Genomic DNA, 17551 nt, shown 5'->3' with positions numbered 1-17551 from the left:
ATGTATCAAATTTAAAATTTAATAATTATTTTGTTGTTTAAAATTTATAAAATTTTCAACTTTTATAGCTAAGGATTGAAAAATTAAAACAATGTTCCACGTAAATACTAAATAGATTATAATATATAAATAAATACTTAATTACAGTTATATCATCAAATATACCTACGTCTTAGTAATATCATACACTGACACTGCGACCGTTTTCGTTCAGAATCGTTTGTCTTATACAATGATATTATATCATTAAATTCAAATTTAAGACCATCCATTACAGTAACCTACTGTACAGCAGAGCGACACCCAATTACCCGCTTTTTTTTAAATTGATCATTCCCGAACTAACCTTTTAAATTTAGATGTGGCATGGCCGACTTCATAATGTAATTTTACAACAGAAGTTCTCGGTCCGTTCAGTCTTGCTATTAAGCTACGGTTTCCCTGTAGTGTCAAACAGTGTAACAGCATGGCTAAGTCAGACGAGACCAATGTCTGGATCATATAGACTGAATAGTTGATATCAATAATAATATATGCTACAATTTAATTTAATAAATACAATATTATTGGACATTTTAGATTCTGAATGGAGTGATGATTTTACTGAACTCAGAATGTGTATGACGTGTTTAATTTAATTTTTAATTTTTGCGTCTGACAACATTTTTTTAATGACAATTTTTTATTTTGCACTGTTTTCAAATTAATTAGGTATACCCGGATGCAGTAAACTTATCTAATAATGTTTCTATATTAATAATGAAAAACAAGGTACTTATTATTTAGTTTAAGGGGTGCACCCTTTTTTTTACTATATTTTTACATTATTTGATTGAACGATATTTTATATGTAATTTTTATTATTTTTACTCTTTTCGCTGGCTAAATGTTAGGTTTCTAAACATATATTATTTTCTGTATATATTCATTAGTTACAGTAGGTATATAGGTTCCATATAGAACAATATTCATACTAGTTTAGAATAGTAAAATACTTTAAAATGTTTCATTACCCATTTTATTTTTTTTTAAGATAATAACTAAGTATTTTTAAATTAGTTAGCTATATAATGTGCTTAATACTCGTAGATACTTGTTAGTGTAATTGTATTAATATAATTAATATTTAATAGTATAATCTCAATTATAATAGTTATTTATCCATCCATCTTGAATCTTGAATATTTTATCTGAAAAAAAAATATTTTTATTAAAACCCTTTGTAAGATAATATGCAATAAATCAGTCACCCGATTTATCAGAATTAATAAGTTGTAAAAATATATACTGGAGCACGGTCTTAGAAGATAAGGTTGGGACACTTCCCTATTTAACAACGTTAATCAATCCGGTCGCTTAGAGAGGACATTTTAGTTAAGTTTTTCGTCGCTATTATATTAGGCTCGAACAGAACTTCATAAAGATTACGTATACAATTTAAAAATGTCATAATAATTATTATTTATTATTCATTTGTTTATTTATTTATTTGTTAACTTGAGTTTAGACTTTTACCTAATTGGTGTCTAATTTTAATTTATAGATTTACTTTGCCATCTTGCGTCCGTGGCACCAGGTTACCTGGTAACTTCTACCGCCTACCGTTGTCCAATGGTAAGTTGGTAAAAAGTAAAACACAGAAAGTTGGAACAGAAGCGCTATCAAAAAAGCGGATTAAATAAATACTAAAATTTCCTCTGATTTCGGACACAATTTATTATAATCAAAAAGTCCCGACCACGGACTAAGGTATAATGGACTAGAAACGACATGGTTGGCCATGAAATGGTGTCACTTCGCTGATAAGAATACTGTTCTTGAAGTTTTCCGCGCAACCGGTAGTTTTATTTGACTTCACAATTTGTATCTTAGTCCGTGTTTTATACAGAGGGTGCTGTAAACTCTAGGAACACATTACAACCCCGCACACAATTAATGGCATAATATAATAATATGTCAATTTTGAAAAAAAAACACGGACACGACCAAATCACCTTAAAATTAATTTCCAAATATATTTTAATAAAATGATACATTGCTCTATATTGTTCATATTTATAATTATGTGTTGAACATTTAGTTATAGATGTAAACATTACATTTATTGTCAAATCATAATTATTCATAAATCATATTACGTTCAACCAGACCATCTAGGTACATAATTACTATACCTACACAGTCTTTGAAAATACTTCGACTCTTTTTGTGCTGTTTACGGACATTGTCAGTTTTCAATTTTTTTAGTTTTTTTTTCTATAAATATTAGTAAAATGTTATTTGTTGGGTATAAAAACATGACAATTTAATATAAGGCTCCTGATATATCGTTCTAATAGCAGTTGAAAAATATTAAAAATACATAGGCACAATTTTTTTTTTATAAGCATTTAAAGTTCAAATTTTGACAAAATTTATCAAATTTATAATTTTATCATTGGCACAAATAGGGGGGGGGCTTGGGGGTCTTAGTCTCCTCAAATGTCGGTCAAGTCCCCCCCAGTTCAAAATCTAGTAATTAGTACTAATTTTTATATTCTGTGGTACTGAGCAATATGGCCTATGGGGAGGGGGACTTGAGTCCCCCCAAAAAATTTTGTCAATTTGCGCCTATGAATTTAATAATTATTTTGAAGTAAAAATGTATAAAATGTTCATCTTTTATAGCTAAGGATTGAAAATTGAAAACAAGGCTCCACGTAAATAGGTTATATATAAATTACTTTATTTACAATAATATCATCAAATATACTTGGTAATAATATTATAGGCTGACTGACCGTTTTCGCTCAGAATCGTTTTTCTTATACAATTATAATAGTATATCATTGAATTCAAATTTAACAACATCCATTACAATGACCCACTTGTAACCTACTGTACAACAGAGCGACATCCACTTACCCACCTTTTTTTTTTTTAAACTTACTTTTTTCATTCTGAATTAACAACTCACACAATACAAATTCTAAAAACCAAACAACTACTCTTAAATGTATGAATAATAATTTGATCTGTGTTCTCTAAGAAACTGAATGTTTTGCATTTTTCACCTTTTCCGTAATTCATTTTTAGCAGTCATGTTAATTTAATTTGTCCGGACTCTTCTATATAGGAAAATCTAAAATTACATCTCTGAGGTAGGTAATACTTATAATATTGTATTTAATTATAGCTCCTCGTGTATTTTCCAATACATTTAAATGATAATTTAAAACTTTTTCCGAAATTTTATCAAATACTTATCATAAAAATTCTTGTTTTTCAGGAAGTTTTTGAAAACTACTGGAAAATTTTTACTTTCGACCCCCCAAAGTACTAACAAGATTCATTTTCCTATCAGAAAAGATACTGTTGAAGAAAATCTATGCATTTTTACTGTGCTAAAGGTTGATGACAGACACAATGATATTATATCATTATATAAGAAAAACAATTCTGAGCGAAAACGGTCAGTCAGCCTATGATATTACCAAGTATATTTGATGATATTATTGTGAATAAAGTAATTTATATATAACCCATTTACGCGGAATCTTGTTTTAAATATTCAATTCTTAACTATAAAAGTACATTTTATACATTTACATACCTACTATTACTCGCGAGTATTAAGCGATTGTGGTTGGTACAGCCAGTTAGAGCAAACTCTAAAAATCCGAGCTACATAAAAGACAGTTAAAAAATCGAATGTTTAAAATGTATTCTTGTATAATTCGTCAATTTTAGGTGAAAGTACACATTTTTCATTTTCTTACGCATGTTACGCATATTGAATATTTTCTAAAAAAATTTATGTTTTTCTTTCTCAAGCTGTGTATTTTAATAATGATAATGAATATACAACTCATTATTATTATATTTAATATAGGAATATTTAACTATAGTACAAAATAATGGAACCGCATATTTTTAATTCATAGACAAAATTAATAATCATTATATTTTTTACGATGAAATATGCTTTTTCGACAATTTTTTTTTTCAACATTCTGTATCTTCAATCTATAAAGTATTAGCTCACATTAATAAAAACTGAAACAAAAATTGAATTCATATTTTACCTTATTGCATTGGATGATCAGAAGTTCCTTAATGTGTTCAAACGTTAAATTCCTCCGATTATCTGTAAGTACATTTTTGTACATTGAAAAACTTCGCTCGACCTCAGCTGAAATTTCGACAGAATGTGTACAACTTAGGACAAAAATAAAAATAATAAAAAATCCACACTAAACCTTGCCTTGCGGTAGTTGTCTGGCTTAGTTGAACAGAATTGTAAATTAGTAATAAAAACATATTCTATTTTCAATGTACCAATTGAACTAGTGATGCAAATAATGATTGCTAAAACAAATGAACATGTAGATAGATGTAGATACATGAAATTTTTATTGGTTGTTTATATTATCAATTTTAATACACGATACATTTATTAAAAAAATGTCGATTTGTTTTGAATCATTAACGGACATTTTCAGTTTCCAATTTGTTTAGTTTTTTTTCCTATGAATTTCAATAAAATTGTATTTGTTGGGAAAAAAAAGATTGAAAATGTAATACTAGGCGGTTAATATATTATTGTTTCAACGATTTATGAAAAAAAATAAAAATCACATTCTCCGTTTTTCCTTAATTTTTCTTTTGTTTATCAAGGTGCTTTTGAAAACTACTGAGAAATTTTTAGTTTATACCCCCCTCCCCCTCCCAAAAGTAACAACTAGATTCATTTTTCTATAAAAAAAAAATACTGTTAAAGAATCTAAAATAAGGAAAACGGGCATGTAAAACACTAGTTTTTGACGAGATCTATTTTCGTTTTTAGTAATTGTAATTAAAAAACGAACGACTGTTGATACTCGAAATGTTCACCACTTTTTAAATATTATATAACATTTTCGGCACACGGAGTAATTTCCGAAATATTTGGACTCCAAAAAACATAGTAAAATGCTATATATTAGAAATTAGAATACTGGAAGCCTAAAATGGAATTTCCCGGATAGGACACTACTACACTAGGAGCACGAATTTAACCATTGGTTGCCTATTCAAGCGCCTTTTATTATGATTAGGTATATATTATATGGTTATTTTTTATTTAATTCTAAGTGCAACGATGAATTTATTAATTATTGCATTTACATCAATGTGTGTTTAATAATCTTTCATTTTAGTCTGAATACATACCGGTTTTGAATATAATATTGAAACTCGTCACTTTTATTCTAGTTGTTAATGGGTAAAATTTTCGGAGGGTGGTAATTGGTAATAATGTGTTATGCGGTGTACGCGCCCCACAATAGGGACTACCTGAAGGACCACTCGGTGACAACCGAGACGAGATTGCGTGTGTTGATGGCTGTCAATGTCACCACTAACCGACGACAATTCTTGGGTAGGTAACCAAATGTACACTCTCAAGAAGGTGTGGTGAGTAGGCAACCAAATGTGCACAGCGACGACAACGACGATGACGGGAGGGAACTACCGAGGAATGAGGATGGTGCAAGCTATTTATGGGTGGAGGGTCTCTGCGGTCGAATCGGTTTGGTGCAATGACCACAGAGCTCACAAACACAGGGACAATACTTAAATCTAACTTAATGCTATTGAAGTCTTGAGACGGTGACGGGTGTAACGCAATCGGCAGACGATCTGGACGACCTGGGCGGCCTCTCACACAACATACGCACTATATATGTTGCTGGCGGACTTACGCGGAGACGAATGACGGGAACAACCACAGACAACAACCAGAGTCCCGATTTGACGGCGACGATAATAATAATAATACTAATAAGAAAAAACTTACGGTTGCGTATTGGAGATCGTGTGTTTATTGAGCATAATAATTTTATAGCATCACACAATATAATAATATTCGTTCCGCAGAACGAAACGAAAAAGGGCAAGATAACGGGAGATGATATAATATATATCGACCGATAGTACAACACAAAGAAATTAAACAAATACAACAATTATAATAATTCACAATTAACAGAATGAGCGGTGTATGGATGACAAGGGAGCTGATAGGGAGCGGTCGTCGTCGCCGCCGAATGAGATTACGCGATGCGTTAATAGCTTGGCACGAACATGCGGTTTTATTGATCAAATTATACAATATAATAGAATTTCATATTTTTTATTAAATTTATAAAATGTATGAAAATGAAATATAATTATACATAGTAATGAGAGCTAGGATATTAATAAATTTATAGTTTAACATGTTTTTTTTTTCGCGCACTTAGAATTATACCCACCAGTATGAAGTAAATTCGAATCATGTAGTCTAGATTTAAAAACATAGAAGCATAATTGTATCAAGTGAATGTGACATGTCGTGTATTAAACATGGTATAAGTGAATTTTATTTTACTTGATAAACAAAAACATCTTTACCCCCATCGTCCTGAGTGACAAATCCGAATCCTTTTCTTGAGTTGAACCATTTGCAGATACCTTGACGAACACCTTCGGGTAGTTCATCATTTTCCGGTTAGGATTAAGTTTTCGGCATCATTAGACGAGAGACTATCGTTTCCATTTTTGTTTGGTTTTTCATTTGTTTCCATGGAATCTTTGAGGATGATAAATTTGGCTTTAACATTATCGTCCCCTAAGTGTACTAAATTAAAGAAAATGTATTTATTATATTTGTTTAACAATGGAAAAGAGGTTTATTTATTCATTTAAAATATCAAATGTTTAGTATTTATAAATTTTAAATTTATAGTAAAATACTCAAATGTATAGATAATAAATAATTTAAATATAGATCCATATATAATTTATTTGTGAATAATTACATCATCTCTAATAGAGACGCAACTAGCTAGTGTAACGATTATCGACATCGTACATTACTCCCTACGTTGAGCACGGCTAATATGCTGAGTGTTAGTAATGACAAATGTGTATATATGTATGAAAAATATATATTATGCTGACGCGATGTTTAGCTCACATCGTGTAAATAACCGACCTGGACGCCTGGCGGGAGTCAGTTATGATAGAGTCGACAGTGAGTCGATAGAATAGGCTCGGCGGTTGATAGTTGGATTGTCAAGAATGAAGAGTCGACAGTGAGGTGGTCGATAGTGGAACTCGAAGGCTGACAACGACCTGAAGAGGACCTGCGGACGACCAGCTCAACCCACATTTGGACATCGGCACCCACGACACACCATGGCCCGATCGGTAGCCCGGAGTATAATTTATAAGTATATTTCAATATTGTAACTTGTAGTAAATAATAATAATACATCAATAACAGATATATATATATATATACATTACGTTGAGTACTTGCTTCACATAAGGTAACCCTGATCCCTAGTAATAATATCACACACCGAGGTCGAGTCTCCGAGACCTCGTTAATATAAACAGAACGACACCGGAACGGGTAAGAGCCCAGGTGAAGAGGAGACGTTACACTAGTACCTACTTAAGTGTTCAATAATTAATATTATTTTAAACACCTGTTGTAGTATATGCATAATTTTTTATTCTATAGTTTTATACTAGGTACAAATTCACTAACACGTTAACCGCCATATGCCCGCCGGCGGTCATACGGCAACGTTCAAATTCTATACTTTTATGCCCGCCGGCGCCCATAGTTGATCATTACTACCACGCCACATGACCCGCCGGCGACCATAAATTCATATTTGAACAAATGCTTATAATTTTTGTGGCGTTACGATAATGCATTTTTAAATAGTACTATGGCGTAGAGAAGAACATGACGATTCTAATGGTATAAAAAAACACAACATATCTTTAATTTTAACGATTATTTTGTTATGACAAACATATCATTTTCATAGTGAAATTTGGAAATAAATTGGTGCTTATGAAACATTGACACAACTAAAATACTGTCATTTTTTATAACTTGTTAATGTTTATTTTATTGTAAATAATTCTGATTCAGAAGGAAAATAATCACGATCAGCATCTGAATCGTCAATTTCACTAAAATCACTCAATTCATCACAAAAAAGTTCGTTAACTATTTCATCATCATTAATGCAATCATTGATACGCTGCCTCTTTGGCCTGCTTGAGCTAGCCATTTTGATAACTTCATTTACAAAAAATTAAAACAAACACAATATGGAAAATAATAGTATGTTTGCCGTTTGGTCGCCGGCGGGCAAATGGCGTCAGAAGTAAAATCGTATTATCACCACGCCACATGGTCGCCGGCGACCATACAAAGTTATAACACTGTTTAAAATTAGTACTTATCGCTGATAATTTTACTCTTGGAATCGATTTAATAGCTACACTAGAACCAAAGATATAAATACATACAAATTAGTAATAACTTGGGAAAACACACTTGGCGTATCAATAAACGACCGCCGTATGACCGCCGGCGGGCACACGGCGGCTAACGTGCTAATATCTTTATCCGAAGGGATATTTTGTTTTTAATTTATTAAATGTTTAAAATGCATTATAAAACCGTATATTTGTATCTATGCATAATTTGTATACATCATATCTTGGCTGTAAAAATATGAGATGTCGAGTGAATATTCAATGTTGTACAAATTTGAACTTCATACAAATTTAGTTTAATTTTCCAAGAGAAAATGATAAAAGAAGACAAATATATGAGGAGTCTTGTATCAAATTTTCAAATCTTAGATAAAAAAGGAAATTTTTATGAATTTTTAACTCAAAATAGTATTCAAATTTTAGTGATTCTTACGAATTTAGTCAAAATTTAAACTAGCTTTTGCAACATTTTTTTTTTAATTACACTAATTAAAACTTCTGAGGAAAATTTTCACCACCCCTTCTTATTGAAATACATTTTCTGAGGTCGGTACATTCAAACATACGACATACTGAGTATTGTAATATTATAATAGCAAAAAAAAAATCCTTCCGATAATATACCTATTTTTATATTGAATAACTTTAAAATTAGATGGCATTGTTCAAATTCTAACAAATGTCCATTGAATCTCACTGTACCTATTTTCAAAATCATGGTTTTAAAATATAAAAGTTTTCCTACTACCGTGAGTAATAGTGTGATGCATCATAATTTACGAGCGTCTCGGGGGCAAAATTGCACATCCAATCAGAATTGTTCACATTTGTTATCACTATTTTTAAAAATCACACATTTTGATGATAAAAATCACAATGTGACGCACTGATACAATTATTAAATAAAAAAAAATAGAAGCATATTTTTGCAGGTAATCATAAAGCATAAGTGTTACTGGGTAAGCCTTTTGCTATAAAAAAGTTCGTTTTATATATTGTCAACCTAATGTAAATAAAAAAATCACATTATAATATTTGCCAACCTTCAGTCTACCTATAATGGTAACAGAAAAATTAAAATATGTCATAATTAAATAAATACATTACAATATTTGTCAAACCTTAAGTCCTAAAATATAAAAATAAATCATAAAAAAAAGGACATGGGTATTAAAATATTTTAAATATATTACTCGTATGTATGATCGTTGGAAGTATGTATGTTTTGTACTTCTCCCAATACCAACCCTTCCTTTAGAGATTTCTTTTCGTTACATTCTATTCTACCACTGAGTAATTCAATTTTTCTTTTTTTGGCCACAAATCATTTCTGTTTATCTATGTTTTTGTTTACAGGTTCCTTATTTTCTTCTATTTCGATTATCTTTCGTTTTCCTTGTATTACAAGTAAGAAACTGCTATGTTTATTCATTTTTGCAATTTCTTTCTCGGTCAAATACTTGCAATAAGGGACGATAATATTCCTATTACAGCTTCTAATTGGTTTTTTATTTGAAATAACTGTTCATATTTGTTTTTACTATTGATTTTTCTATTAAGTTTATTTCTGTAGCAGGAATTATAATTTCTTTTTCTGTTGTTTCACACAAATTATTTTGAGTATTTGATGAAGAAAGAATAGCGCAGGCATGAATATGCTTACATATATTTAATTTAATTATTCATCATTCACAAATATAATTATGAATGCATATATTACACTTACAACAAACCAATCGACAGTCTTCAGTGTTACACACATCTGTAGAATGGATTACTTCATATGCCATGTTTGTTTCTTTAGCAGATATCTCCCATCGATTATCACCTATTAATTTAATAGTTTCAGGATTTATTTGTAATCCAATATTATGGCTCTTAATTATATTTTCTTCTTTACCAGTATATTTATTTTTTACTAATTTAATGAATCCCTCAAAAAAATCTTGTTTCTAGTGAATTTCAAAAGCGCATTTATGCAGGTATCTAAACGCTTATTTTTCTTACCATGTAAATAATAATATTTCAAGCACTTATGCATTGACTCCAAATACATGTTTGTGTTAATACCACAGTTTCCTCGGTGACAGTATACCCACAGTTTGATTCTATAATACAAGTAATAACTATTGGACTATTCACCAAATTGAATAGTATCATCGTCATTAATTATTTCAGGCATAAATCCATTTAGAAGTTCGGTAAATATATTTTCATTTGGATCTTGATGCATCATTCTTACTGATTTATAAACTAAGCACTTTTTTTCAGGAGTTCCTCTTATTATTGACTGAATATTTCTTCTTCAAGATTGATCCACATGCCAGGTTCACAAAAGTCGATCTACAGGTAACATTATTTGTTCCCAAGCGTTATAGTATGATGGGTCGTCATCACTCATAAAAATTTGGGTACTAATAATTCCAATTTTACTCTTAAGCCGTTAAAAAAATATTTTCCATGTCGCTGCATCAGTTTTTTTTTGAGATACAATATGCACATGGAAATCCGTTTCCAAATTCGTCAACAACCACAATTGTTGTTAATTGAAGGCCATGTTATTCATTGGTACAATGCGTACTGTCGATACATATTTTCGAATTTACAGAGGTTCCAAAACGTTGAAGCATTTGGAGTTGAAAATTTGTAGATATTACCAATATAAAATTTTCTTTATCCTGGTTGTAGTGTATAACAGGATTTTCTTCCTCTAACAATGCTATCATTCGATTAACCAATTTTTAATGATACAATATATTTTTTGTCACGCCTGCACCGAAAGTTAGGTTTTCGACCACGGTTGAAGCGTTCGAAAGCGTCCTTTTTCCGTCCAGCGGGCGGTAAAGTGGAAATCCCCGAAGTGCCGGGCGGAAAAGAGGAAATCCCCAAAAGTGCCGGGTGGAAAAGAAGAAATCCCCAAAAGTGCCGGGCGGAAAAGAAGAAATCCCCAAGAGTGCCGGCCGCCGGGCGCGTATCCCCTGCACAACCAGAAACTAAAATGTAAAACTAAAATGTAAAACCTACCACGGTCATTACAAAACATAAACTTTTGGTTACATCTTAAATGTATAGTATAACCTCCTTGCATTTAAACATATTTAATTTGCACTGTTCCTAGATAAGTGCGTCGAACGATGCGTTAGTAAGTTTATTTCACGCAATTTGTATAATAATCTTATCAGTTACAATAGGTAATGAAATATACAAAGTGAAAATTGTAATTTTGAAATAAAATTAAATGTCTTCCATGAAATTGTTTTTGTAGAATAATCTATAATTGTTGCATAGATCCCTGCATAACCTTTTCTATGAACGCAGGGCCGTGACAAAAAATAGTATGTGTGGCTCGCGCGGGAAGGCCATTTCAGTCTTGGGCGAAATGCGGTACACGACGCCCGCGACTGAAATGGCTCACTTCCCGCCCTTGCCACACAATATACTAATGTGATATTATAATTTTAATGTAGTTATTCATAATTGAAATTACTGAATTGCATCATTATATCGAATTTCCTAAAAATAGTAAATTTTGTTCTAATTAATAGGTATAGTTCGTTTTAATTGTAGCACACCTATATTGACTTAACAAAGGCTTATGAGTTATGATTTATGCTGTTTAGAAAGAACATGCACTATAAATTAACAAAGCGGGTAAGTAGGTGTCACTTTTCTGTACAGTAGTTTACACTTTGGTTTGATCACTGTAATGGGTGGTGTTATACAGACGCCAATTTTAACCAGTGCCGAATCCACTATTTTCGGCGCAATTGATAAATGTCCCTATTCAGGTATACGTCATTAGGCGCTACTATAAAACAGCCCTAAAAGATGTAATTATCTACTGACGAACTAACGATGTAATTGACTATTAATGCCCGCTGGTTATTGTTAAATTTTAAATTTGAGTTATAACTTAAGTAATTTAAGATTTGTCAAACATAAATAATTACATTTAAGTTTTTGATTTAAATTTACAGAATATTATTATAAAAAATATTCCATTGACGGCTATTAACGATTTTTATTGATACTTACAAATTTATTTATAAATCAATTTTTTTGACTTTGATAAGTATGTATGGAACAGTGGACACTGTATAATATATCAATTTATATTATGTATATACTATATACCTAATAGGTAGGTATTCAGTATTTGATGTTACTGTTAACAACGAGAAATAGTAACTGTGTTCTGTCAGATTTTGAAAAAAAAATGTATAAATTATGTTACTTTTGCTACCTAGAATAGTTCATCGTCACAATAATATTTAACTTTACCTATTAATTGATTTTACATTTCAAGTTAGAATATACAGACACGTGGACTTGCGTGAGTTAGTGTGAGTGGTGTACTTTTTTGTGGCATTAAATTAACGAAAAAAATATTATATTATACCTGCAACTATCCTAGCTATATAGTATGTACCAATTATTAAATACGAGTTGTTAGTATTTACTATTCTTCTTCTTCTGTCGGACGCAATAATATTATGAATAGGTAAAAATGATATAGTAAGGTACAGTGATTTATATTCGTACCCGTCAGGTGGTTACATATTCAATAAACAAATAAAAATAAAAATAAAAACACAATCGTCATAATATTATCGTATTTGTAATATAAACTTTGCCTGAGTGTAACGAAAAAAATCTCTTTGCTCGTACACACGGATTATATTCTCTCCTCTACAAATTCAAAAAAATTATGTATTTATGTACAATTCAAAGTTTATTGCTCTAATATAAAACATACATTTTTGGTAATACAAATTAAGGTTCTTCTATATATTTATTATATATTATATACTTATTTATTATCGCTCATTCACTCTGATACAACCACACGACTATATTAAAATTAATTAATATTTAATAGAAATAATACAATAACAGATAGTCTTTTGTAGTAGTATAGGCTAACATATTGTCTTCAAGTGAGCACTGCAGTATTGTGGTTACCAAATTAGTTGCAACAATTTTAATTGGTTTGAATTTCAAAATTATAAATTTCAAATTTTGGCTAAATTCATACACAATACAATACTTAAAATCAATTGTACTAAAATCTGCACATGCTAGGTACAATTTTTTAGGTAAAATTATAGAAACAACTCATCCGATTATGCTATTTTTTTAACATTTGACCACACCAGAATAACTATAATTTATTTTATTCTGTGAGTTGGAAAAAAGTCTGAAAAAAGTGGACGAGGTTTGTCAAATTTATTGATTTGTAATGTTGCTGAGAGCAAAAAATCGAGGTTTTCTATTTAGGCCAAACACGCGACCACACCAACCAACCTTAAAAATATTATTATAGGCTTCAAAATTTAAAAAAAAAGCTATTAGTTGCGAGGGAGGGCGACATCCCGCTCTTTACCCTCCAAACCCCATCGATAACATCACTTTTATAAAATGTAATATTATTATATACTTTACTTTTATGAAGATAAGGTTGAATATTGTTAATTCGCCAGTAAAAAAATTATATTTAATTAAGTAATACTGTTACCATACCAATAGATTGTATACCGCATTATTTTTTTTCGTTTAGCTAGGTTTAAGATATCTAAAAACAATTTTTGAGTTTTAACGTGCGACGGTGGTTGAATAATACCGCTGGTACGTGAGATATCGGCGGCGGCCGTGGGATCAGGTATAATTATGACGTCACTCATTTATTTTTCAACCTTAAATATATCCATAAATATTACATTTTTTTAAAATTCTGAATTTCACTATAATTTTCACTAGAAAGCCTAGAAAATAATAATAAATTTTATATAATATAAAGGCTCTTACTTTCACCATTGTAACTATATATTAGACTCCACCAAATACGGAAAATATAGCTTGTAAAAAAAAAATAATAAATGCTATATAGTTTCTATCGTTCACCATTGTAACTTAATATATATCCACCAAATATGAAAAAAAAAATTGTGTTGTAATCATATCATTACAGTAAATTTTTTTTTACAATCATTATTTTCAGTTAAATTAATCTAATAACTAAAACTAAGCTATTTTTATTTACAGTAGAACCTCGTCCTTATCCGAACCCTCTATTATTCGAACGCTATCCGAAGGTTTTCAAAACTTAGCTGTAGAAATCGCGGTGCAGCTTGTCGTCAAATGAAAATAATTATTATATTATTTTAATAGCGGATTAACTTATATATAACTTTACTTTTATAACTTAATTAAGTTATAAAATATCCAACCGTACGATACGGCATCCCTCTCAGTGCCGTAAAAATCAGATGTGCAGAGGGTGCACCGCACACAGGCCTCAGGGTTCAAAAGGTCTAATGACTCAAACTAAACTATTATTAAATTACTAAAATATATAAAATATGTTTTGTTAATTTGGAAATGAAACTAATTTTATTTAGTATTTATTTAATAATTTACAATTACTGTTGTCCATGGTCCTATCAAAATAAATAAGTATATATATGTATACTTTCGGTCACCGCATGGTGGCATTTCGGACTCCACACGCCAACTTCCTTTGATCCAGCCTGCAAACTGGACCTTTGCAGGCGACCAATTTTTTTTTATTATTTTTATTTTACCTACTGTAAACCTGTGTGAATAGGTTCCCGGCAATGTAGCTCATATAAATGTATAATAATAAGCTAAAATATAGTGTATGGAAAATATTAAAATAATAGTAGGTATAATATGTATATGCCAACATAATCATGTTAAGTGTTAACTTTCAAGTCCCAGATATAAATATGTATAGAATTAGGTAAATGTAAATAGTGCAATAAGTGATAGCTAAGATCGTATTAGTCAAAATAATTTTTCAAGATTTCATTAAATTTAACTTTAAATTTTTATAAAAAAAAAAGTTAGTGAGAATCCAAACAATTAGTGTTCATTTGTAAATAATAATTTATTTTCAAGTTTGGTAGGTTAACCAATTATTATGCTGCAGACTGAAGAATTTGGTACTTACAAATGCCATTTACATCCAAATGTAAATATTAAACCAATGTAATTATATTCAATAAACAACTTTCATTCAAAACATTGTTGCTCACGTTACACTTGCAAGAAACACATCCAACTATTAATCTTAGTTGGTGTTTGACCCTCACCACTTAATACTAAGGTTCAGTGTTAGGGCTACTGCAGTATAGTTTATAATATTAATCTGAGACTTAAATAAGATTTAAATATAACAATTATCATTTATTCTGAAATCTATACCACGGTTCTTACAAAACACAAACTTTCGGTTTTATATTATATGCATATTATAACCTCCATGCGTGACGCTTAAAATAAATAAAACCCACAGATATCGATATATAGTACTAGATAGCGAACTCCCACCATGAATTGAAAACATCGTGGTTGGGTGCAATTGTATGATATTTTTCGAGGTAAATAAAATTAATTATAATTTATCTTGTATTGTATTTTATTATTTCTAAACCTGGCCCTGTGTGCAAAATATGTTCTCATAGATATTACATAGTAGTCACATTGAGACATGTGCGCATAAAGATGAAGTTACCATCTATGAGACGTCTGTTTTTAGTCTCAAAAGTGACGGTACATTGTAATATCTATGTGCCTTCAAATAAAAGTAAGAGAAAAAAATTAAATTGCGATACTGCTATGAAACTTCTTTTCGTAGTGGTGTATGAGATTACCATTATGTAATATCACATAGAAGTAATATTTGTGAAGTTATAATGACTGATGGTATGTAACATAAGATAGATGTTACAAAGGTTACATATCAATTGTTATAATAATTTATATATATACGATATTATATATCTAATTTATGTATATACGTATATATACACCTAATTTTGGGTTTTTACTATTTTTAGATGTATAATATAAATAATAATTATATTGATATACTATACAATGTTATTATATTATCTCTGCCGCCTTTTGATTGAATTTATTTTTATATTATCACGGAAACAGGCAATAGTCGAATGCACTGTAAAATATACCTAAGTATAATAAAATTATGAATCAAACATTTCCTCATTCCTGTAATATTTTAAATACCTATATCTAAATTTCTTTGGTATTCAATGTAATTTTGAAATATTTATAACCATGATGTAATAGAAAAAATAAATATTGAATCTACTTCTGTTAAACTTAACTACCCCATTCTCAAAAATAAAATTAATTATGACCCTTCAGTTAATAAGTCTGTTTATGAAACCTATTATAAAGAAATTATTTTTGAAAATTTTCTCATAAATAATTCAAACTCAAAAGATAATTTTATTTATGTAAAAGATCATGGTTTGGAAAAGTAGTACACATACTTAAATTTATAAATGGTACAATTAAATTTAAAGTTCTTAAGTATAACCTATCTCGAATGTTCCACCATCCTATGTCATCAGATATCATAAAAATATTTTATGCTCATGATATTATTCCAAAACCTCCACTAATATCAATAGATGTGGATTCTATAATGTTTAAATGTTTTTCATTTCCAATTGATGTTTACAAGTCAGTAGCTATTGCATTGTTACATACCATATAATTTTTTTGTATGTATTTTATTATTATTACTAGCTGATCCTGTGCACTTCGTTGCCCGTTAAATGTACCAACTCTATATGACTCAAACTTTGTTCAATTCGTTATTTAATATTCGGTGTACGGTGTTCAAAATTTATCTTAACTTTTCTGATGCCTGGAATAAAAATTCTGATTCGCAGCAGTATATTATCAGGTAGGCAATCTACCTGCGTTAGATCGCGGACCCAGTGCGGTTTGTACGTAAGTGTATGATTTAACTCTAAAGTATCAAAGTTATACCAAGTTTATTTTGATATAATACGGTGGATTAATGTAATCAATTAATACATAGTCCTAACCTAACCTAAACGTACTAATTCCGACGAATAAAAACCAAATTTAACTCTTTTTAAATTAGCCTATCTTCTTCACAGAGATCTGCACACAAACGTATATATTTTAATATAGGCTATAGCTGATCCTGCACACTTTGTGGCCCGTAAAAAATGACAACTATTAAACAAACTGTGATTGTTCAACTCCTTTTTGGTGTAACTCACTGCAGTAAGTGCAACTCAGCCACCCTGGTAGGCAATGTGTGAAAATTCGATTTGATGCATGCTTGTACCTGATCTGCCCGATTAACCAATAGCAACCAATAATAAATAAATACTATTTCTATTAATTATTTCTCCTATAACCAATAGCAATAATTTATAAACAA

The sequence above is a fragment of the Metopolophium dirhodum genome, chromosome 1, assembly GCF_019925205.1.
Source record: "Metopolophium dirhodum isolate CAU chromosome 1, ASM1992520v1, whole genome shotgun sequence".
In the NCBI taxonomy this organism is placed as follows: Eukaryota; Metazoa; Arthropoda; class Insecta; order Hemiptera; family Aphididae; genus Metopolophium; species Metopolophium dirhodum.
The sequence above is the reverse complement of the archived record's forward strand: the minus strand, read 5'-3'. Positions refer to the sequence as shown.